This window comes from Mobula hypostoma, chromosome 1, assembly GCF_963921235.1.
Source record: "Mobula hypostoma chromosome 1, sMobHyp1.1, whole genome shotgun sequence".
Lineage (NCBI taxonomy): Eukaryota > Metazoa > Chordata > Chondrichthyes > Myliobatiformes > Myliobatidae > Mobula > Mobula hypostoma.
The window spans coordinates 160,596,135-160,622,442 of NC_086097.1; the positions used below are offsets into that span (position 1 = coordinate 160,596,135).

General features: G+C 42.1%; 1 long non-coding RNA gene across 2 annotated transcripts in view; it reads right to left on the bottom strand.

Moving 5' to 3' along the window:
* The window catches only part of LOC134342465 (uncharacterized), a 113,376-nt gene that overhangs the window by 58,460 nt on the left and 28,608 nt on the right, over positions 1 to 26,308 (bottom strand). For both annotated transcript variants that reach the window (XR_010017024.1, XR_010017025.1), the window contains exon 3: positions 11,953 to 12,021. This is a non-coding gene — a long non-coding RNA (uncharacterized LOC134342465). The remainder of the gene's footprint in view (positions 1 to 11,952; positions 12,022 to 26,308) is intronic.

Genomic DNA, 26,308 nt, shown 5'->3' on the forward strand with positions numbered 1-26,308 from the left:
AGGAGGCTATTGGGAACACGACTTTCCACTTTGTCGCTGCGTCCACTACAACCAATAAAATTGTGCCTATGAATGATCCAGAAAAATCCATATGATACCTCTGCCAGGGAGTGATCTACCTGTTGAATTACCCCAAGCCACCAAAGCTTCAAACCAACACTTTCATTGTGACCATACATAGAAACACAGAAAACCTACAGACCCTTCGGCCCACAATGCTGTGCCTAACATGTACTTACTTTAGAAATTACCTAGGGTTACCCATAGCCCGCTATTTTTCTAAGCTCCATGTACCTATCCAGGAGTCTCTTAAAAGACCCTATAGTATCCACCTCCAACAACGTTGCCAGCAGCCCATTTCACACACTCACCCCTCCGCGTAAAAAAAACTTATGCCTGACATCTCTTCTGTACCTGCTTCCAAACACCTTAAAACTATGCCCACTCGTGTTAGCCATTTCAGCCCTGGGAAAAAGCCTCTGACTATCCACACGATCAATGCCTCTCATCATCTTATACACCTCCAACAGGTCACTTCTCATCCTCCGCCGCTCCAAGGAGAAAAGGCCAAGTTCACTTAACCTATTCTCATAAGGCATGCTCCCTAATCCAGGCAACATCCTTGTAAATCTCCTCTAACACCCTTTCTATAGTTTCCATATCCTTTCTGTACTGAGGCGACCAGAACTGAGCACAGTACTTCAAGTGGGGTCCGACCAGGGTCCTATATACCTGTAACATTAACCTCTCGGCTCTTAAACTCAATCCCACGGTTGATGAAGGCCAATGCATCATATGCCTTCTTAACCACACAGTCAACTGCCAAGAGTCTTACTATTAATACTATATTCTGCCATCATATTTGACCTATCAAAATGAACCACCTCATACTAATTTGGGTTCAACTCCATTTGCCACTTCTCAGCCCAGTTTTGCATCCTATCGATGTCCCACTGTAACCTCTGACAGCCCTCCACAGTATCCACAACGCCCCCAACCTTTGTTTCATCAGCAAATATACTAACCGATCCTTCTGCTTCCTCATCCAGGTCATTTATAAAAATCACAAAGAGAAAAGGTCCCAGAACAGATCCCCAAGGCACACCACTGGTCACCAACCTCCATGCAGATATGACCCATCTACAACTATTATCTTCTGTGAGCAAGCCAGTTCTGGTTCCACAAAGCAATGCCCCCTGGAACCCATGCCTCCTTATTGTCTCAATATGCCTTGTATGGGGTACCTTATCAAATGCCTTGCTGAAATCCACATACACCTCATCTACTGCTCTACCTTCATCAATGTGTTTAGTCACATCTTCAAAAAATTCAATCATGCTTGTAAGGCATGTCCTGTCTTTGACAAAGCTATGCTGACTATTCCTCATCATATTATGCCTCTTCAGATGTTCATAAATCCTGCCTTTCAGGATCTTTCCCATCAACTTACCAACCACTGAAGTAAGACGCACTGGTCTATAATTTTCTGGGCTATATCTACTCCCTTTCATGAATAAGGGAACAACATCTGCAACCTTCCAATCCTCCAGAACCTCTCCTGTCCCCACTGACGATGCAAAGATCATTGCCACAGGCAATCTCCTCCCTTGCCTTTCACTGTAGCCTGGGGTACATCTCATTCGGTTCCACAGACATCCAACTTGATGCTTTCCAAAAGCTCCAGCAAATCCTCTTTCTTAATATCCATATGCTCAAGCTTTTCTGTCCGCTGTAAGGCATCCCTACAATCACCAAGGTCCTTTTCCGTAGTGAATACTGAAGCGAAGTATTCATTAAGTACCTCTGTTATCTCCTCCGGTTCCATAAATACTTTTCCACTGTCACACTTGATTGGTCCTATTCTCTCACATCCTATCCTCATGCTCTTCAGATACTTGTGAATGCCTTGGGGTTTTCCTTAATCCTTTTCGCCAAGGCCTTCTCATGGCCCCTCTGGCTCTCCTAATTTCATTCTTAAGCTCTTTCCTGCTAGCCTTATAATCTTATAGATCTCTATCATTACCTAGTTTTTTGAACCTTCCGTAAGTTTTTCTTTTCTTCTTGACTAGATTTTCAACACCCTTTGTACACCATGGTTCCTGTACCCTACCATCCTTTGCCTGTCTCATTGGAACGTACATATGCAGAACTCCACGCAAATATCCCCTGAACATATGCCACATTTCTGCCGTACATTTCCCTGAGAACATCTCTTTCCAATTTATGCTTCCAAGTTCTTGCCTGATAGCTTCATACAGTATTTCCCCTTACTCCAATCAAACACTTTCGTAACTTGTCTGTTCCTATTTCTCTCCAGTGCTATGGTAAAGGAGATAGAATTGTGATCACTATCTCCAAAATGCTCTCCCATTGAGACTTGACACCTGACCAGGTTAATTTCCCAATACCAGATCAAGTACAGCCTCTCCTCTTGTCGGCTTATCTACATATTGTGTCAAGAAACCTTCTTGAACACACCTAACAAACTCCACCCCATCTAAACCCATTGCTCTAGGGATATGCGAATCGATATTTGGGAAATTAAAATCTCCCACCACTACAACCCTGTTATTATTACACCTTTCCAGAATCTGTCTCCCTTTCCGCTCCTCGATGTCATTGTTACTATTGGGTGGTCTATAAAAACACCCAGTTTTGTACTGACTCCTTCCTGTTCCTAACTTCCACCCACAGACTCCGTAGACAACCCCTCCATGTCTTCCTCCTTTTCTACGGCCATGACAGTATCTCTGATCAACAGCGCCAAGCTTCCACCTCTTTTGCCTCCCTCCCTGTCCTTTCTGAAACATCTAAAACCCAGCATTCAAAGTAACCATTCCTGCCCCTGAACCATCCAATTCTCTGTAATGGCCACAACATCATAAGTCCAAGTACCGATTCACGCTCTAAACTCATCTGCCTTGTTCATAATACTCCTTGCATTAAAATAGATACATCTCAAACCATCCATCTGAGTGCGTCCCTTCTCGATCACCTGCCTATCCTCCCTCTCGCGCTGTCTCCAAGCTTTCTCTATTTGTCAGCCAACAGCCCCTTCCTCCGTCTCTTCGGTTCGGTTCACACCCCCCAGCAATTCTAGTTTAAACTCTCCCCAATAGCATTAGCAAACCTCTTTGCTAGGATATTGGTCCCCCTCAGATTCAAGTGCAACCCATCCTTTTTGTACAGGTCATGCCTGCCCCAAAAGAGGTCCAAACGATCCACAAAATCTGAATCTCTGCCACCTGCTCCAATCCCTCAGCCACACATTTATCTTCCACCTCACTCTATTCCTATATTCACTGTCACGTGGCACAAGCAGTAATTCCAGGATAACTATCTTTGAGGTCCTGCTTCACAACTTTCTTCCTAACTCCCTGTAGTCTGTTTTTAGGACCTCCTCCCTTTTCCTACCTATGTCGTTGGTACTAATATGAACCACGACCTCTGGCTGTTCCCCTTCCCACTTAAGGATATCGTGGACGCAATCAGAAACATCCCGACCCTGGCACCTAGGAGGCAAACTACCATCTGTGTTTCTTTTCTGTGTCCACAGAATTGCCTGTCTGACCCCCTAACTATAGAGTCCCCTATCACTGCTGCCACCCTCTTCCTTTCCCTACCCTTCTGAGCCACAGGGCCGAACTCTATGCCAGAGGCGCGGCCACTGTTGCTTCTCCCAGGTAGGCCGTCCCCACCAACAGTAAAGGGGGACAGCCACAGGGGTACTCTCTAGTATCTGACCCTTGCCCTTCCTCTTCCTGACTGTTACCCACTTATCTGTCTCCTGAAGCCCCGGTGTGACTATTTACCTATAGCTCCTCTCTATCACCTCCTCACTTTCCCTGACCAGACGGTCATCGAGCTGCAGCTCCAGTTGCCTAACTAGATGACCAGCATGCAGCTCCTACAACACTTTAGTTCTTAGCTTGGATAGTAGAACAACTCTCAATCCCTACAATAGGCAACCATCATCAAGGGCAAATTCATCCCAGTGCTGGTAAAAATAGGGGAACTGATTCCTGTTGCACATTCCAGCCATTTTGGGTGGCCACGTAGACCTGAGGCAGTGTGGGGTTTTTTTTTTTTGGTTTTTCTTTGGATCATCTCTACCATAACAGGGAGACTTTTGATTTGGTTTAGAGAGAATACTTCAAGAGGAATGTCCACTTTTGTAAATGTTTAAGGTTATTTCTTTTAACAAGGGTAAACAGAATAATCGATCAGCATTTCTATGATTAGATGACCTCTTGAATTCAATCTTGTAACTGTGTCTACCAAGAAACAGAGTCCCTCTCTGTATTAGTGTAATGGATTCAAGTGATTGGTGATCAGTAAGAGGGAAAACCCTTTTCCATACAGGTACTGGTTGAAACGTTTTACACCCAATAGCAGATCCAAGCCCTCTCTGTCAACCAGTGCATAATTTTTCTCTGCAGCAGTAAGGGAACATGATGCAATGGCTATGGGTTCATTCACTTCCATCACTTATAACATATGACGACTGCAATATACTATAACGCATCATAGGCAAACTTTACTGGACAATATGGATCATAATTCATGAGTTCAAGGTCTAATGTCACCATTGCCTTTGCCTTTGGAAAGCCACCTCACACTGCTTTGTCCATTGCCATTTCTTCCTGATCTGCAGTAATGAGTCAAGCGGTGGAGCAGTGGCCATGTTTGACAGGAAATTGACAAATAGTAATTGCAAAATCCTAAAAAGGACCACAGCTGTGTAACAACCCTCGGCCTTGGGGCATCCGCCACTGCTTGAAATTTCTCGGCACACTTGTGTAATGCTTGTGCATTAATTGTGTGAACACAGTGAGTGATGTTTGGTTTAATTAATTTACTCTTCTCACAATGTGCACGGAGCCCATGAACTTCTAATCTTTTTAACACTGTATTGAGATTTTGGAGATGTTCTTGGTCATCCTGACAAGTAACAGTAATGTCATCCAGGTAACACTAAGTGCCTGGGCAGCCTTGCAGCACCTGGTCCATAACTTTCTGCAAAAGTGCAGGTGCAGATGCTACTCCAAAAATAAGCCTACTATAGCGATAAAGCCCTTTGTGAGTGCTCATGGTGAGAAACATTTTGGACACTTCTTCCATTTTCATCTGTAGGTAGGCTTCAGCTAAGTCTACTTTACTAAGTATTTCCCTCCAGAAAGGTTTGCAAAGATATCTTTTATCCTTGGGAGGAGCGAGGAAAGACGGTGCCAGTGGTTTTTGCAGACCAAGGTGACTTCTTTCAGTTCACCCATAAAACAGCTTATTCCTCTTCTCTTTCCTTTCTAGGTGGGTTGGGGTTCTGTCAGAGTCCAAAATCTACAGTATAAACTACAGTTCTTCACAAGCAGTGGTTTTTTGGACCAGCTGTGTGGTCTAGCACTTCACTATCTCCACGAACAGCCTGGAAGACGTGCCCTTGGGGAACAGCCCTGTAGGCAACCTGGTTCCTTGACAATTCTCCACCTGAAGCATTGTGGGAGACTGAAACATCGAGACAGTAGGTGGTGTGTTTGCTAATCACCAACTGCTGTCAAAAGAAGGTCCATGTACTCAAATGATCCTTCTCTCTCTCTTTCAGTGGAGAGTAAGAGTATGTTGGTCTTTGAGACAGGAGGCTTGGAGAAGCGACATGGAAGATTGTAACGTGGAAACAGCGAGTTGCTGGTCTCCACTCTCGTTCTTGCAGACCCTTCCCCTCCCTCACTAGAGAGCCTGTCTGAGATACTGAAGCAATGGTTAATGTATTGTTGTTTTGATGGACTCTGGATCAAGGTCTTTTTGGGGCCTGGTGGAGTGTGGAGGGCTGGTGCTTCTGCAGGCAGGGGGGGGGTGTTTGCTGTTGCTTGTGGGAACGTTGGGGGAGGGGGTTGTTGGGGTTTCAAAGTTTCCATCTTTCCATCTGTGCGGGGTTAAGAGCTGGTGATTTCTTTGAAAAAAAAACACTCACCCGGCAGAAGGCAATGGCAAATCACTGCCGTAACTTGCCTCGTACGCGAATTCCAATTACGTCAGAACGGTGTGGAAGTTGTCCGCTACCTGGAAAAATTCCGGATGCGACCTACATTATTATTATTAATATCGTTCTATGGGATTTCTTGTTTCAGTGATGTCTGTGAAGAGTATGAATTTTAGATTGTATACATTCTCTGATATAAAATGAACCTTTGAACCTATCCTGCGGAGAGGGTATTTATCTATTTTCAGTACTGGGTTGATAGAGACCTTAAAATCACCACAGACTCTGAAAGTCCCCATCCTTCTTGGCTGCTGGGACCACTGGCATTGCCCATAGCCTCCACTTAACCTTGGAAAGAATTCCTTTGGCTTCCACGCAATCTAGTTCACTGGCTACTTTATCAAAGATGGTATAAGTAACTGGACAGGCATTGTAAAAGTTGGGTGTGGCATTTTCATTTAATACTATCTTAGCCTTGGTATGTTTGAGCTTTTCAACACTATTCTTAAATATTGCTGTGGCATCATCCAGCACCTCTCTTAATGCATTGCCTGAGCCAGTGGTGCAGGCAGATACACTAGTGAAGTTTAAGAGACTACTAGACAGGTATATGGAGGAATTTAAGGTGGGGGCTTATATGGGAGGCAGTGTTTGAGGGTCGGTACAACATTGTGGGCCGAAGGGCCTGTACTGTGCTGTACTATTCTATGTTCTATTAATTCACTTTCAGTTGACCCCACCGCAGGGGATGAGGCATGCAAATACTGGATGGATCTCCATTCATAGCCCAACAATGCTGGCTCTCCTGTTTTTACCACATACAAGCCCAATGTGGCTCACTGGTTGTTGTATTTCACTGTTTATGAATGTCATCCCCACAGGGGTTATCTTTTCTCCAGAAGTTCCTATTTTGAATTCTGCAAGCTTCAGTGCAGTATCTTGAAATGCTGTTAAACTCATTTTGTGGAAATCGCTGATCTAGTATCTAATTCCATTTTAATAAATTTGCCATTCACTTCTGCTGTAAGTCATATTGTTTGTCTACTGTTAGTTTTCACATTATCACCTGGTACTCACTGTTTATAAACCAGTAAATTCCATCTATTTTCTGCCTTTGTTTAAACCTGACCATCTTTTTCCCTTTGCAAAGAACCACCTGCAGCACTTTTTTAAAACTCAATTGTCTCCTCATCCAAAGAAAAACAAAACAGGTAGGTAGTTGTCATGGGTTTGTTTTAAAACTCCTTTGTCATTACTGCTATGTTTTGTAACACCAAACAAAATGAAAGAAAAACCCAGGAACCAGGAAAAACATATCTACTTTGTTGTACTTTAGTGAGGTGTTCAAATATGACATGGTGCCATAATGATGTATGCCTCTGTGTACTTTTAAATACAACTAGCAATGAATTATGTAAACAAAGAATGCTTAATCAAACAATATGTTTACAATGTTACTCAAATATTATTGAAATATTAAATACAAAACACTTCTGGGAATGGTTAGTTTATTCCTTCAGTGAGATAACTGTAAACAAAATGAAGTCAGCCTACCTAAGTGCATAAAAGGTTTAAGCATTTCGATTAATAGGTTCCGATTTGCTAGGATCACATTTAGAGCTAAGAATAAAGTTCACTGACCTCAAAGCTCAAGTTTCAGTCATGCATTTATCCATCATTCATGCCAACACTCTCAGTCAAAGGGCTTTAGATTTGTTCTTATGTACTGATTGTGGTAATTGATTAGTTACTAACAAATATATCAGCAGTTCCATAAATCTCGATGGGCTGGTGGCCTCAGCGCCGGACTTCGGAGTAAAGGCTCCCGAGTTCGAATGCAGACCGCTCCCTTGCACGCTTTCCATCCGTGCTGGGTTGAGCGTCGAGCTAGCAACCCGGCCTCGTAAAAATAAGAAAGCCTGCTAAAAAAAACACCGTCATGATGGTGTCCCAATGACTCCACCTGGAGTTAAGGGCTTTCTTCTTTTCTTCTTCCATGAATCTCAGACGAGTCCAAAGTAAACCATTTTGGGTAGTTAAACTAGGGGAGGGCATACATAGTGAATGACAAGTGTGTCATTGAACAGATGATCTTTGGGAGACAAGTACATAGTTTCCTGATATTGGTGACATAGGTAGACAAAGGTTAAAAATGACATATAGCATGCTTGTTTCCATCAGTTTGGGCACTGAGTACAAGAGCTGAGACATCATGCTACAGCTGTTGATGTTGTTGAGACAGCAGTTATAAAGTGATTGGGAGGGAAATAATTTGTAGGGGATATAATGAGCAAATTTTTCACTGATGGTGGTGGGCAGGTATAGTGAACCTATGGCATGTGTGCCAAAGATGGCAAATGTAGTACTTACATTGGCACAGCATGCAGTGCTGCCCTTAACCCACAATTAATTAAAAAAAGATACATAATGATTATCCTTACTGTCAAATGAAGCTGTGAATGAGTTTTTATAACCCCAAAGCAGTGAAAAGTTTTCATAGGAAATGTCTTATGCTGGCTTTGCACCAGTTAGACGGTCACAAGAACACATAAGAATGGATGATATGATTTGAAATCCTTTCAGAAATGATGTTATTTTTCAAGTCTTTAAATTCTTTAATCTTTTTAGTGTTAATAATATTTGAACAGATTTTCTAAAATATTTTATTTATTTCAGTGTTTCTCTCATAGTATTTTTCCTTAAAAAAGTCCATAATTACCGTTGCTAGTTCATTAATCAATGATAATCTCTGCTCAAAATTGCCATGACACACAAGAAAACTTTTTAGAAGGTTATCGCAAATTTAGGCACATTCTCTCAGTAAGGTTCACCGAGCCTGGTGGTGGCTATATAGAACAATCTGCCAAAGGAAGTGGTAGAAGAAGGTATAATTATAGCATTCAAAAGACATTTGGACAAGAAAGGTTTAGTGGGATATAGGACAAATGAAGGTAAATGGGACTAGTTTCAGTAAGCACTTAGGTCGACATGGGCAAATATGGAGGTGTAAGGTCCATAGCATGACGAAATTAGCAAAAAAAAAGGAAGATATAATACATATTCATACAGATCCATTCATGCACCAGAATGTTGTAAGTACAAGGAAATAGCTACACAGGATAATGACCAAATAACATTTTAGAGTCTTTGGTTTATGTCCTCCTATGTTCTCCTTCAAATAACTCAATATACACCCTAGTTTATTTATTTCATTCAAACTGCATGATTTTTAACTTATAATTCTATGAGTTATCGTGCATCGACGTTTGAACCCTTTGATCCTTTCCTCCAGAATGCATACTGATGAGTAAACTTCAGTCATTCAATCTGCCAATAAACTTACAACGAATGAGTGTACCTGCATAATAACAATGTATGCTGACAACTGGATCATTATTTCAACCATAAACTCCAGGTAAATTTGTTTCTGTCCCAAGTGATGCAGGTGTAAACAATATGTGTTCAATCTCTAATAAAGCCCAATGTAGAATGTGCGGAATGACAATAAACAGACACAAAGAGTTCAAACAAGATATGGTAGTTTATTCATGGGTTTATCACAGACTCATTCTGGAACATAATAAACTTTGCTACAGCTAACATAGTATTTGATCATGCCTAGAAATGACCAGATCTCAGTTATGCTTTTGGGATTTCTGGCTACTATGATGGCCTTAGCTGCAGCTGGTTTTCATCTATTCACAGACCAAAATAAATCACTTCCTTCTGGACAAGGGCATTTTTGTTTTTTTTAAGCTAGATATATTGATAAAGTCTTCTGAATACTACTTTTACAATGACTGTTAGAAAGGGAATATCATACAAACTCCACAATCAACCTTGATTTCTGAAACTTAGAATAATTTTAGTCAATATTTTACCACCTAACAGCTTCGTACACCCTAATGTCAAGTAAAGTTATGCTTCTTTGTCAATATTAACCTGGGAATATGCATGAGACGCATCTACTTTAATGAAAGTCTTTGCACTTGCCTATTTAACTTACACATCTTGAGATGCAGATATATTTCCCCATCTATTGACTGCACTGTTAAAAGTCACTTCTGAATTATCCCAAAGGAAAATGGTCTTATACGTTTCGACCATCTCCATGATGGTGTTGCTCAGTTATTCTGTGACACTTTTATTCCCAGTCCTACAGTAATTCAGACCACCAGGTTGTGCTCCTTCTCCCTGTGTATGAACACAAGCTGAAATTTGAGGATTCAGTACAGAAAATTGTACAGTGCTGGTCTGAGGAATTAGATGAGCTTATGTGTGACTGCTTTGAGTTAATAGACTGGTCAATGCTCAAATATTCAGCAGCCAGCCTAGATGAATATGTCATCACTGTCATGAACTTTATTATCAAGTGTGTCGAGGACAATCTGGGTAATCCCAAACTTGAAACAACTGATGAACCGGGAAATCCATTTCCTACTGAAGTCCAGGACTGTAGCATTAAAATGAAGTGACCCTGACTTATACAATAAATCAAGATACAGCTCCCTGAGACTATCAGTGATACCAGATGACAATACTAGTTCAAAATCAAGTACGAAGTCAGCTCTCAGTTTTGGCAGGGCTTACATGCTAAAAAAGGGGGCATCTCAGAACTTCCCCATGAGCTTAACACATGCTATTCACAGAAGGAGTCTGGAGTATCATCACCTGACCCGACTACCTCCAATGTACATGAAACCACAGTCACCACTGTAGACGTAAGATCAATTTTCTGGAGAATGAACCCACAGAAACACCTGGCCAAAAGGGTGTTCTGGCAATTCTTAGATTCTGCACAGACTATCTGGCGTGGTTATTTGCAGACTTGTTCATCCACTTCCTGTTTGGATGGTGTGCAAGTTTGTCACTCTAGATGTGACAATAATAAACCAATTTAACATTTTGTCAATAATCCATGTCACTCCTATTTATTTAATTCTTCTTTGTACATGAGGTGGTGGTAAATAGTTTGGTTTGACATCTGTAGCTATGTTGCATGCTATTTGAATATTAAATCTAGGACTATAAATGCTCCATCACCTTTCAACATTTGATCTAAAAACAGAGCAAAATTTCCAAAACTTTAGCTCATAATCCGACATCATTGGGTCTATATGATTTTTCAGTTTTTCTGTCAATTTATACAATAGATTGTATAAATCTAGACAACGTTTACTGATGTTGCCTATCTATCTGATCCTATTGATATTAATGAGACCACCTTCTTGCTTTTTCATATGGCCTCAACCCACTTATGCATGTCAATTTCCTAAATATTACTTTACACCCCTTTGTTGTAAAAATAGGTTTCCCAAAGTTTGCACTATCAATACTTTCATTGTATCAAGTCTGAGAATGGGACTGGACTGCCAATTTGTACTCTTTTTCACTTCAACCACTGTTATGCACAATGAATTGACAAGTAATACTTTTTCCATGTTTATGTTTACACCTCAGACTTACCACAATTAATGAGCTTCTTAGACCCACGTAATCATGTCTTCAATGTCCTCAATAATATATTATTTAATGTCCATAATCCTTCACCATTCAAACCCAATGCAAAGTTTGTGTGTCTAATGGTTTTCAGCCTCTAATGAATCCATTAAAAATCGTGCAGATTTATGTTTTATGTATAAAAGACGCAACATGTTCAAAAAATTATGTGCAGTTTATTCAAGGGCTCTTCAGGATCTTTTTATAAATGATTTAAGCCAGAGTCACACGACACAACTCTTAAAGGAGTGCCTGCATTAAAGCAACAATTATTTTTTGCAAGCAATATTGATTAACAGGTTGAACAAGAAAAAGATTCAGATAGCTTGAAAGGCTCCTTGAAAAAAATATTCCTATTGACTCATGGGAATCTCTGAGTCATGACTACTCTAAAATTGGGATTACATTGGGAATCTTGAGCTCTTTCAGGAGCACACAGAAATAAACCCAGTGTAAACACTTCCCAAACTACTCACCTGCCTACCCTCTAATGCATTTCCTGCTCCATCAGTGATCCGGTCTGCCAGCATTGGATGCCTCTGAACCTGCAGAAGTGGAGTGGAAGCAAGACATCACCAACCTGGAAGGGCAAACTATAAGGAAGATTTACAATAATTATGTTTATGGTCAAGGTCTCCAGTTAAAAAATGACACTAATTACAGCACTAAATAAAATAAATAACATTGTTGCATTATTTAATCAATGAAGAAAGCAGTGTAATTACTAACTAGTTAGTGCAAAGAAAGAGGATATATTGACTGTTCGCAAGTTAGTTTATACAGAGACAAATTTTGCAGAGGATGCATTTTTAAGTCTACTTAATTAAGGAAAACACAAATGTTCTGATATATTTTAAGCCACTCAGGAGCCAAATGATGAACGTGTTACTATCTAACTGATGTTAATTTATGAATAGTTTTACAATGTGTCATGTGTGCTCTGGTACTGTTATACTAATTATTTTGAAGTAATTATGAAAGGACACTGCTTCTTTGGAGCTAAATTCGATCAACCTGCATAGATCCTAATGCAATATTATCCTTCACCAGTTCAGCTCAATATAGGGAATTCACCCAATGCATGCTGTTTGCTCATTATAATGCTCTCAGTGTTAAGACATTCTTGGCATACTGCTGAGCAACTTATTGCCTCAGTAGTGCAGTATACTAGACAACACAGTTGTGCAGTTAGTGGGGCTACTGTCTCACAGACCTCAATGCTCAAATTTAGTACTATCTCCAAGGAATATGCACATTCCCTCTGTGACGATGTAGAGGGAGGATTTGTTCAGAAAGTGAGCAGAATAAAAAAGTCTCAGATAAGTGTACGATTAGTGTAGTTCGATACTGTAATTGGGTTCTTTGGCTTTGTTGGCCAAAGGGACATGGTTTCTTACTGTATTTCTAAGTGCTAGCCTACATTGCTTAAAACCAATCTGCACCTGCAATTATGGTATAAATGAACATTCAATTGCCACTTCATTAGGTTCTTCCTGTACCTAATAAAGTGGCCACTGAGTGTATATTCATGGTCTTCTGCTACTACAGACCACTCTTATAATGCTTGACTTACTGTCACCTTCCTGTCTGCTTGAAGCAGTCTGGCCATTTTCATCTGACCTTTTTGCCCACAGAACTACCGTTCACTGGATGTTTCTTTGTTTTTCGCACTGCTCTCTATAAGCTCTAGAGAGACTTGTGCATGAAAATCCCAGGGGATCCACAGTTTCTCAGCTACTCAGACCACCCGATCTGGCACCAACAATCATTCCACAGTCAAAATCAATTAGATCACATTTCTTCCCTGTTCTGATGTTTGGTCTGACAACAACCAAACTTCATGGAACATGCTTGCATGCTTTTATGCACTGAGTTGTTATCAAATAATTGGTTGATAAGATATTTACATTAATGAGCAGGGGTGCAGATGTACCTAATAAAGTGGCCACTCAGTGTATACAGTTACAGCACAGAAAGGGACCATTTCATCCATTAAGTCTCTGCTCGCTTTGTTTACAACAATCCTATCATTCCCAGTCTCATAAAGGAATAGAGGGATCAGAAGTGGAGAGAGTATCTGCTCCTCAGTGTCTGTCAATATCGCTGAGGATCTAACCTGGTCCCAACATATCGATGCAGCTACAAAGAAGACAAGAGAGCAGCTATGTTTCATCAGGAGTTTGAGGAGATTTGATTTGTCATCTAAAACACTCAAAAATTTCTACAGATGTATCATGGAGAGCATTTTGACAGGCTGCATCACTGTCTGGTATGGGGGGAAGCTACAGAAAGTTATAAAATTAGTCAGCTCCATCATAAGTACTAGCCTCCATTGTATTCAAGACATCTTCAAGGAGCAGTGCCTCAGAAATACCGGGTCCATTATTAAGGACCACCATCAAGACATGCCCTCTTCTCATTGTTACCATCAGGAAGGAGGTACAGAAGACTGAAGGCTCACACTCAGCAATTCAGGAACAGCTTCTTCCCCTCTGCCTTCTCATCTCTAAATGTACATTTACAGGTTTCCCCCGCCATCTGAAGGTACAGCGTTCCTATGAAACGGTTCATAAGCCGGAATGTTGTAAAGCGATGAAGCAATTACCATTTATTTATACGGGAAAATTTTGTAAGCGTTCACAGACCCAAAAATAACCTACCAAATCATGCCAAAGAACACATAAAACCTAAAATAATAGTAACATGTAGTAAAAGCAGGAATGATATGATAAATACACAGCTTATATAAAGTAGAAATACTTTTCCACAATCATTGCCTGAACTGCTCACCGTAGCGAAAATCTCACACAAGCGCCATCGGCAAAAACACGGCGCAAACGCTCTTCAGTAACCTTTAAGCTATGAAGCTGCCAAATCATACCAAATAACACGTAAAAACACACAGCCGATATAAAGTAGAAATAATGTGTGTACAGAGTAGTATCACTTACCGGAATTGGGAAAGCGCGGAGCACACTGATGGTGGTGTGTTAGACTGAGTCGTCGCAGGTTGGGGTGGTGCAGTGGCCCCCACCCTCCGGGCAGCGACCTGATACATTGCCGCGAAGCATGCAGGGGTACAGCGGTAGCCGGGACGCATCCAGTGCATCTTTAAGAAAAAAGCCGAAATAAACATACTAATTAACTAGGTGCCGCCCGGCACGTAATTGGCGGCCCAGATCAGTGCCGATTGCGTCGCCTCTGATCTGGGCCAACAATTACGTGTCGGGCGGCACCTAATTAATTAGCATGTTTATTTCGGCTTTTTTCTTAAAGATGTGCTGTGTGTCTCCCGGCTACTGCTGCATTCTCCGCGAATCGATATCTGTCCGCGGCCTGGGTGTTGGGGTGGTGGGACATTGGGGTGTCATCTCGTCATCTATTGCCATCAGGCAGGCAGCTCACCTTCTCCTGTGACTGCCCGCCTCGAAGTCGAAGGTCGAGGTTCGGCGTCTGCTGTGGCTGATGTGTAAGGCTTGCTTGACTGCTGAGCCTCGCGCATTTTTCTATCATACAGTTCTTTGAAAGCACTCAAACCATCCTGCAAATATCCCCTAAACCGACGTACCCTTTCAAGATTAAAGTCGTACTTTATCATTACTCATTTGGTTTCGATTGTTATCCTTTCCTCTTTCAATTGCATAAGCTCTTCATCTATCAGTTCTTTGTCATGGGATGCCAAAACCTCTTCAACATCATCTTCGTCAACTTCCGCAAGCCAAACTCACGTTGTCCTTACTTTGTTCACCACGATCAAAACACTTAATTATGTCTAGTTTTACGTTAAGCTTAACACACTTACGAGCTCTTTTAGGCTTTTCCAATACCTTAGAACTCATCTTGCAAACGGCTACTCACAGGCACGTGTTTAAGCAATGCCGGCGAAAATGCAGTTCCGAATCCAGGGGAGGACCGCTGCTCGGGGCGCGCGCTGCCTTCTTTGTAACAGTGAAAACACCTTCTGTTAGCAAAAACAGGGAACTAATGTAGGTCTTTCATAACAGTGAGGTTTCGTAAAGTGAACGTTCAAAATGTGGGGGCCACCTGTAACCTATAAACACTACCTCATTTTTTAAAATTATTTGTTTTTGCACTATTTGTAAATTAAAAATTTAATATACATATATACTGTAAATGTACTGTAATTCATTTTTTCCTATTTTTATCATGTATTGCATTGTACTGCTGCCACTAAGTTAAATTTCACAACATATACCAGTGATATTTAACCTGATTCTGATTCTGCCCCCTCAGTGTTGCTCTGCAAATCATTTTCAAACCACTGCCTTTTTCACTTCCTTTTGATTGGCTGTTTCTTGCATCACTAAAGCAGTGAATGCCAGACCTTAACCACGCTCTATTTGAAAAAGTTTTCACTCACCCCTCCTTAAAACACAAATGTTTGAATCTGTGCCCCTAAAAAATAAAAAATATCTTACCTCTGGAGCAGGGTTTCCCAACCTGGGGTCCACAGACCACTCGGTTAATGATAGGGGTCCATGGCATAAAAAAGGCTGGAAACCCTTGCTCGAGAGGAAGGTACAGTACATTATGACTGCAGCAGTTGTTTTAAGTTATCCATTGGTTTAAGTTATCCGTTGGTTTAAGTTGGTTTAAGTTATAACTGTCATCCTGCAGTTTATGCTCCTTTATTGTTCTCAGGACAGTGTGAGAACAAAGAGGCCCGTGGCTGGAGCCACACAACTCCTTGATGCAGGCAGAATAAGTTGAGAAAGTTGTTAAAAAGCATATGGATTTCTTGATTGTACAAAAGCAATAAAGTTAATATGTTTTAGATCTCAGATGGAGGATTGCATTCATCTTTAAGCGTGACACTTTTGGAAGGAACGTTGCAAATGAAGTGTCAGAGAGTTTGTGGAAGAGATTCCCTAAAATGTCACCAGTTATATGAAGAAATTAGATAAGCTAGAGTTGTTTTCATCAGAACAGGCGCATTTAAGAAGGGACTTGATGGGGGTGTTCAAAACCATAAACAATTTTAGCAGTGTAAATAAGGTGTAACTTTTTCCAATAGTATTAGAAACCAGAAGATTCAGATTGAAAATGATTGGCAAAAGAATCTAAGACAGTATCCAGAAACAATTCTTCCTTTGACTATGGCATTTGCCCATGTTTGTCTAACAGTGTTTTGAGTAGTCCATAAATAGTAGAATCCATATTCAGAAGCAATTGGTTCCTAATGATGATCTTTCTCTTAATCAGAATCCTTACAAACCTATTTTAAGTTATAGATTCCATGTGGCCATTTATTGTAAAGTGATTATCAAAATGTTCAAAATCTCCCAAAACGTTTTATTTCACAGCCAAGTTATGACCAGAAAGCCCAGCCTTCTGAATTTTAGAACAGATAAGCCCCTCAGAAACCTTAGGGGAATAAAACCAAAGGAATTAATTGACTGTCTCACTGCTGTTAAGAATAAGTACTACTGGGTGTTCCCTCAGTCTGGTTCTTATAGTGGTTCATGGGGGAGAAGAGGCTGTGATGGTCCTCCCTGCTCCCCATTGTGCAATATGTTGTGAAATGGGTGCTAGAGATCTGCTTTACATTTATCCTCTTGCGCATGCGCTGGTCGTGCATGCAGCCGGTTACAGTTGCTCCGTAATTTCTTACTTTTAAACTTTGTAACTTAAGTTATTTGTTGTGTTTTTTTTCTCACGGTAACACGTTGAAGCTGCACCCTCTCTAACATGCTGGTGGAGAGAGTTTTATTTGTTTTTTTAGCACTGGAATTAGTTACTTTCGGACACGTCTCGATAGCATGGCAGCAGGATGGTCGCATTGTGTATTCAAGGGACCAATTGATTGCACTCATGCCCGCTAGTTTAGCGAACAGAGCAGCGGACATCCTGGCTGAAATCTGGAGGAAAACACACAGAGGATGCTGAGGGGGAACAAAAAGGCGAGGGAAGAGGACTGGGTCGAGACAACGGAGGCTTATGGAGAAGTTATAAGCCATGTCTCCCCTCTCTCATCATGGGAAATGTGAGATCGCTGGGGAATAAATCGACGAATTGACTGTGCTTGTCAGGAGTCACAGAACATTTCGGGAGAGCAGTGTCATGTGCTTCACTGAGTCGCGGCTGCACGAGGACATACCCGATCAAAGCGTTTCCATAGAGGGCTTCCAGACCGTTCGAGCTGACCGGAATTGCACTGAGACTGGTAAGCGCAAAGGAGGGGGGGCTGGCGGTTCTGGTCAGTAACAGATGGCGCAATCCTGGGCATATTACGATTAAGGAACGTGTCTGTAGCCCAGATATTGAACTTTTTGCTGTTGGACTGCGGCCATATTATTTGCCAAGGGAAATCTTGCATGCAATTGTGGTTGTTGTGTACATCCCTTCCTCTGCCAACCCGACGTCGGCGTGTAACATCATTTACACCGTCATAGCCAGTTTACAAACCCAGCACCCGAGTGCCCTCATTACCATCTCGGGTGACTTCAACCAGGTTACCATGGCTAGAACACTGCCCAACTTCACGCAGTATGTGAGCTGTACAACCAGAGGGGAAAGGACTCTGGATTTGATGTACGCTAACGTTAAGGATGCATACAGCTCCTCTCCCCTCCCCCCACTGGGAAGGTCAAATCACAACCTGGTGCATCTAAAACCCTGCTACGTGCCTCTGGTGAAGAGTAAACCTGCAACCTCGAGGACAGTGAGGAAATAGTCGGAGAAGGCTTATGAGGCGCTCCAGGGTTGTTTTGAGGTGACAGACTGGCAGGCACTCTGTGAACCACATGGAGAGGATATTGATGGGCTCACAGAATGTATCACTGATTACATTAACTTCCGTGTGCACTGCAATGTTCCGACAAGAACTGTCCTTTGTTATTCAAATAACAAGCCATGGGTGACAAAGGACATTAAGGACATCCTGAACGCTAAAAAGAGGGCAATTAGGGATGGAAATAGGGAGGAGCTGAGGGCAATATAGAGGGACCTGAAAGCCAGGATCAGGGAGGCTAAAAGACAGGTACAGGAGGAATCTTGAGTGGAAACTCCATTAGAACAACATGAGAGAGGTCTGGAGGAGGATGAGGACCATCACTGGGTTTCGGCAAACTTGCAACAGAGGAGCTGAAGGCAGTGTGGACAGGGCCAACGAACTTAACCTGTTCTTTAACAGATTTGACATTGTGACCCCTGCCCATCCCCCACGAGCCATCTGTTGTCAGCCACCAAGCAACACATATTCCACTCTCCCCTCCTCACAGTCCCCCACCCTGCTCTTATGACTATACCCCTTCCCCACACGAAACCACCACGGTGGGCTTCACGTCTGAACAGGTGAGAAGACAGCTGAAACGTCTCAACCCAAGCAAGGCTGCAGGACCGGATGGTATCAGTACCAGGGTGCTCAAAGCCTGTGCCCCTCAGCTATGTGGAGTACTTCGCCATGTGTTCAACATGAGCCTGAGGCTCCGGAGGGTTCCTGTACTGTGTAAGACGCCGCGCCCCAGTGGCCTCAATGACTACAGACCGGTGGCATTGACCTCCCACATCATGAAGACCTTGGAGAGACTTGTTCTGAAGCTGCTCCGGCCTATGGTCAGGCCACACTTAGATCCCCTCCAGGTCGCCTACCAGCCCCGACTAGGAGTTGAGGATGCCATCGCCTACCTGCTGAACCGTGTCTACGCCCACCTGGACAAGCCAGCGAGCACTGTGAGGGTCATGTTTTTTGACTTCCCCAGTGCGTTCAACACCATCCGCCCTGCTCTGCTGGGGGAGAAGCTGACAGCAATGCAGGTGGATGCTTCCCTGGTATCATGGATTCTTGATTACCTGACCGGCAGACCACTGTACATGTGCTTGCAACACTGTGTGTCTGACAGAGTGATCAGCAGCACTGGGGCTCCACAGGGGACTGTCTTGTATCCCTTTCTCTTCACCATTTACACCTCGGACTTCAACTACTGCACAGAGTCTTGTCATCTTCAGAAGTTTTCGGATGACTCATCAGTTGGATGCATCAGCAAGGGAGATGAGGCTGAGTACAGGGCTATGGTAGGAAACTCTGTCACATGGTGTGAGCAGAATTATCTGCAGCTCAATGTGAAAAAGACTAAGGAGCTGGTGTTAGACCTGAGGAGAGCTAAGGTACCGGTGACCCCTGTTTCCATCCAGGGGGTCAGTGTAGACATGGTGGAGGATTACAAATACCTGGGGATACGAATTGACAATAAACTGGACTGGTCTAAGAACTCTGAGGCTGTCTACAAGAAGGGTCAGAGCTGTCTCTATTTCCTGAGGAGACTGAGGTCCTTTAACATCTACCAGACAATGCTGAGGATGTTCTACGAGTCTGTGGTGGCCAGTGCTATCATGTTTGCTGTTGTGTGCTGGGGCAGCAGGCTGAGGGTAGCAGACACCAACAGAATCAACAAACTCATTCGTATGGCCAGTGATGTTGTGGGGATGGAACTGGACTCTCTCACGGTGGTGTCTGAAAAGAGGATGCTGTCTAAGTTGCATGCCATCTTGGTCAATGTCTCCCATCCACTACATAATGTACTGGGTGGGCACAGGAGTACATTCAACCAGAGACTCATTCCTCCAAGATGCAGCACAGAGCAACATAGGAAATCATTCCTGCCTGTGGCCATCAAACTTTACAACTCCTCCCTTGAGGGTCAGACACCCTGAACCGACAGTCTGGTCCTGGATTTATTTCATAATTTACTGGCATAATTTACATATTACTATTTAACTATTTATTACTATTTTCTATTACTATTCTATTACTATTTATTATTTCTATGACTATTACTATTTACTAATAGTAATATTACTATTACTATTTCTATTACTATTTATTATTTATGGTGCAACTGTAACAAAAAACAATTTCCCCCGGGATCAATAAAGTATGACTATGACTATTTCTTTATTCACATCAAAGGTTTACTTATAGAACCATATTTGAACACTTTTATGTACTGTATGCTGACTGACACAAGCACACATTTACTTGTCTTTCCAGCATTAGAATTCCTGTTAACTTTCAGATCCCTATGGACTCACCCCAGTACTTTAATCTTCCAGTCCTACTTCCTATCTACCATATGTGTGTGAGTGTAATAAGCAGGTAACAGTTCAGCTGTCTACCAGTGTGGGTGGGCCTATCTGTTAGTCAACAGAGAGAGTCTAACTTCACAGTTATAAGATTTGACATTTTGAGAGAACCTAAAGCAGTTCAAATGGCTTAGATGATGAGAAAATCCAACAGCAATTTTTTCAACTGAGGTATAAGGTTTTTATTAATCCTTAACCAAGATTTTACAGAAATCTGGTTCTACCTAAACATGTTGTAACACATTTTCTTTAAATAGTGCCAAAATATTTTATGTGCTTCCTTGCCTTTTGGTAAGTTGGCTGAAGATTGTATGCATTGAATTTTCTCCTCTAATATATATTTGGGGAAACCATGTGCATGAACATTCCACAGTGCTTGTTTAACAAGTAATTGGTACATTTGTTTTCTTGGCTCTTTTGTGTATACTTTGGCAGCAGTGCAGGTTTAAGGTTTGAAGCAATTCATTTAATCTTGGTCCCTGAGGTTTAGTTGGGTCGATGGGAACAAATGGTTCTGCCTACGTTAAACTGAGGTCATGTTTATTTGGGTCACTGCTCTTGCCTGACTTCAGGCGGGTCACTGTTGTTAGTTTATTTCCCATTCTGCATTGAACTAAATCCTCTTTCTTTGAGGTGGCTTGTTGGCTCTGGAAGAATGTACTAAAACTTCCAAATGATCTTCCTAACTTTATTTTAAAGCTTAATTTGATACATCAAAGAAAACTATTTTCATAGCAATCGGAGTGCAAATGGAATAGTTCATCTCTGAAAATTCATGAAGGCAAGGCTGGCTAAATGCATGGAACAGAACATTCTTACATACATGTTCAATAAGGGAAGGAAGCTCTAACATTGCGTTGGGCACTTTTGGTATAGAGCTTTCAGAATCAAGTACGTGGAGGTCCATTAAATGTAATGTCAACATTTTAAAAGTTTCAGTCTGTTCTGTTTATTCGTTTCAGTAAGCTGAGAAAGTTTAACTTGAGGACAAGGGTTAGCTACTGGCTCTGGTTCTCAAGAAAAGAAACCAAAGAGGATTTGAAGTAGAAACAAATTGTTGGGTATTATAAGGGGAGACTTTCAACTGCTGAGGCAGGTGTTCTGTTATCAGAGGACCTTGATAGAGACATGCTTTGTTCAGCAGAGAAATGAGCAAATCAAGTTATTTATATAACACTGCAGAACAACCTCATTGCTTGTAGCCCTCTTTGGACACTGTGATCACACCACAGCCTTTCACTGAAAACATTTTGATGGAGGTGAAACATCATAGCACATATAGCAGAGCTGCTATCTTACACTTCCAGTGACCCAGAATTCAATCCTGGCCTCGGGTGCTGTGTGGAATTTTTTTCATTGACAGTTTTTGCTCTGGGTATGCCTGTTCCCTCCCACATTACACAGGAATGCAGGTCAGATTAACTGGCCATCATCAATTGCTCCTGGTGTGTACTGAGTATACAGGGGACTCTGAGAAGAAAATGGAATCAGTGTAGGGCGAGAATATATGTGATAGTTTGTATGGTCTTTGAGAGCTAAAGGCCCTGTTTCCATGCCACATGGCTCTGTAATTTTATAAAGTTCAGGCATAATTTCCAAACAATGGATCTGAAAATACTGTGCTCTGTACTGTAGTCAGTCTAATCCACATTTAACATCCAAATAAGTCAAACCCAGGTAAGGTTAATTCAAGGCATAGTGTTACTGGTGAGCAATCTGTTTCTACACATGAACCCTTGGAATGCTTAGAAAGGAATGCCATAGACTATTTTAAGTAATAAATTTAGCATAAGCATATGAGTCTATTACAAGATAGAAATGTTGTGTCAGATGTGGAAGTTTGGTGATAACAACTTGATTCCGGAGAAACACAATTTGAGGTGTTTTACCTCAGAGTTGTTGATTATCATGGAAAAGGCCAAAGACCTGAAATTGTTAATTAAGTGGGCAATCATACCTTTGCAGATATCAAAAGTATTTTATTTACTTAACAGTCAGATAAAAGAGATTCTGACTGTGCCTGTGGCTCAGACAGTAAGGAATCATAGAGGAGGAGACTCAAATACCACAGTGAAACCATTTCAATCACTTTTGCTGCTAGCATCACATCTTTGAGAAGCTAGACATTTACCCACTTTAATTAGTGGTTCCTAGAGTGGGCGATATCATTCCCCCCCCCACCTACCTGGGGGCAGCGGAAGTTTCTAAGAGGGTGATAAAGTTAAGAGGTGTGGTGGGAAGGTGCTCAGTAGCAAGAATACAAGAAATAAATTACTTATAAACATTTGATCCTCAACTAGTTACAATGATCACATAATCACATCGTCTCTTGCTAACCCACTGTTCTCTTAGACTTTGATTGAAGCTGTTGAAAAGCAGTGACACTTCTGTATTTGGGATATCATGAGAAATCTGGACTGAAGAAATCGTGTCATTTCATTGCCTGGCTTACACATTATTAACATTCACTATTGTATAGTGTTGGCTAGTATGATTTCCATACTCTAATCACACAGTGATACAATTCCTATGAATTAGGGTATGGCATTCAATGGGGTAAAGTTCAGAATCAGCCCTATTGAATGATCTTGTCCACATTTCTCTCGCTCACCCAACTGAGATATCATTGCCCCACTTTATATACTTTCATGCCTGAGTTACGATGACATATCTTTCCCCTTTATTGCTCAGTCCTAGAGGTTAGACTTAAACAATAAGTGATTGACCATGATCAGCAATCCATAATGAAAGTAACAGAAGCAGACCAAATGAAAAAGTGTAGACAGCGTAGGGTGGAGTATTTAAAATATGGATTTATAGCAGTATCAAGCAACCAACAGCGGCCAATGTGTCTCTTGTGTGAAAAAGTTTTTTTTTCCCAAATGAGGCAATTAAACCATCCAGGTTCCAGGAACATTTGAAGAGAATATACACTGATAAAGCAAACAAGAATTCGGCTTATTTTCAATCACTTTGTGAAAACTTGAAGAAACAGATAATACTTCAAAACATGTTTGCCACCACTTCATAGTGTTGTGTGCTTCATACAACATTTCATTGCTCATTGCTAAATCTGGAAACTCCTATACAATTGGAGAAGAACTGATTCTATCATTAGTAAGGTAGATTCTGAGTACAGTTTTGCAAAAGTCACCAGACCAAATAACTAAATCAATTCTGCTCAGCAACAAGTCTGCTGCAAATCGATGAAATGTCTGAAAATATGAAAGACACGTTGTGCAATATACAATACTTAGGACAACAGAATTTGCTCTGCAGTAGGATGAGCCAACTTTGCCAGGCAACGAATCTTTGCTTCTTATTTATGTTCACTTCATAAAAGCATGGTTCAAGAAGCACATTCCACTCATCAACATTCTTGCTTGTGCAACTGATGGAACACCATTGTTAAATTATTACTTTCTTGCAAAAGAGTTCTGCCTAACAAATTTACTATTCACTGTATAATTCACAGTCAGCTTGCCCCAAAGAGTCCAAGTGTTCATCTGCACAAATCATACTGTTATCACAGCAGTAAATAAAATAAAGTTCCATGCTCTCAATTCTCAACTATTTTGAGAGTTTCGTATTGAGAATAATGAACAGTTTGAACACTTGCTGTTGTACACAGACGTCAAAGGCTCTCAAAGGGAAACTGCCCATGATACTTTTATGTGCCTTTTGAAACTGTGAAAATTCTTTGACTCAAATGCTTCATTAGGCAATCAGCTCAAGAATATTAGGCATGACCTTACCTATTTGTCAGAATTTTTGCAAAGTTTAATAAAACCAATCTTCAATTGCAAGGAAATGATCTGAATCTTATCAAAGTCAAATTAGTCATCTCCACATTTCTATCCAGGTCATACTTATTAAAGTACAGTACAACATTGGCTGTCATGACGTTTTCCAATTTCTGAACTTCTCTGAGCTGGAAGAGATAGAATGCCAGATGATAATGCTTAACGATACAGTATCCACCTGGGTGAGCTGCATAAACACGAGGGATTCTGCAGATGCTAAAAATCCAGAACAAGACACACAAAGTGCTGGCGGAACTCAGTTCAGGAATCATCTATGGAAATGAACAAACAGTTGATGTTTCATGCCGAGAACCTTCTTCAGGACTGGAAAGGAAGGGGAAAGACACCAGAATAAAAATGTAGGGGGTAGGGAAGGAGGACTATCTAGAAGGTGATAGGTGATGCCAGATGGGTGGGAAAGCTAAAGGGCTAGAGAAGATGGAATCCGATAGGAAAGGAGAGTGGACCATGGCAAAAAGGGAAGGAGGAATGGCATGAGGCAGGAGAGAAGAAAAGTTAAGAGGCATGAGTGGGGAATAGAGGCGGGGGGGGGGGTGAAAAAAATTACCAAAAGGAGAAACCAATGTTCATGCCATCAACGCAAACACGAGGAATTCTGCAGATGCTGGAAATTCAAGCAACACACATCAAAGTTGCTGGTGAACGCAGCAGGCCAGGCAGCATCTCTAGGAAGAGGTACAGTCGATGTTTCAGGCCGAGACCCTTCGTCAGGACTAACTGAAGGAAGAGCTAGTAAGAGATTTAAAAGGGGGATGGGGAGGGGGATCTCCAAAATGATAGGAGAAGACAGGAGGGGGAGGGATGGAGCCAAGAGCTGGACAGGTGATTGACAAAAGGGATATGAGAGGATCTTGCAACAGGAGGCCCAGGGAGAAGGAAAAGGGGGGGGGGGTGGAACCCAGAGGATGGGCAAGGGGTATAGTCAGAGGGACAGAGGGAGAAAAAGGGAGAGAGAAAGAATGTGTGTATATAAATAACAGATGGGGTACGAGGGGGAGGTGGGGCATTAGCGGAAGTTAGAGAAGTCAATGTTCACGCCATCAGATTGGAGACTACCCAGACGGAATATAAGGTGTTGTTCCTCCAACCTGAGTGTGGCTTCATCTTTACAGTAGAGGAGGCCGTGGATAGACATGTCAGAATGGGAATGGGATGTGGAATTAAAATGTGTGGCCACTGGGAGATCCTGCTTTCTCTGGCGGACAGAGCGTAGGTGTTCAGCAAAACGATCTCCCAGTCTGCGTCAGGTCTCGCCAATATATAGAAGGCCACATCAGGAGCACCGGACGCAGTATATCACCCCAGCTGACTCACAGGTGAAGTGTCGCCTCACCTGGAAGGACTGTCTGGGGCCCTGAATAGTGGTAAGGGTATGTGTAGCACTTGTTCCGCTTACACGGATAAGTGCCAGAAGGGAGATCAGTGGGGAGGGATGGGGGGCGGGGGAACAAATGGACAAGGGAGTCGCGTAGGGAGCGATCTTTGCAGAAAGCGGGGGGGGGAGGGGGAGGGAAAGATGTGCTCAGTGGTGGGATCCCGTTGGAGGTGGCGGAAGTTACAGAGAATAATATGTTGGACCCGGAGGCTGGTGGGGTGGTAGGTGAGGACCAGAGGAACCCTATTCCTAGTGGGGTGGCAGGAGGATGGAGTGAGAGCAGATGTGCGTGAAATGGGGGAAATGCGTTTGAGAGCAGAGTTGACGGTGGAGGAAGGGAAGCCCCTTTCTTTAAAAAAGGAGAACATCTCCCTCGTCCTGGAATGAAAAGCCTCATCCTGAGAGCAGATGCGGTGGAGACGGAGGAATTGTGAGAAGGGGATGGCATTTTTTCAAGAGACAGGGTGAGAAGAGGAATAGTCCAGATAGCTGTGAGAGTCAGTAGGCTTATAGTAGACATCAGTAGATAAG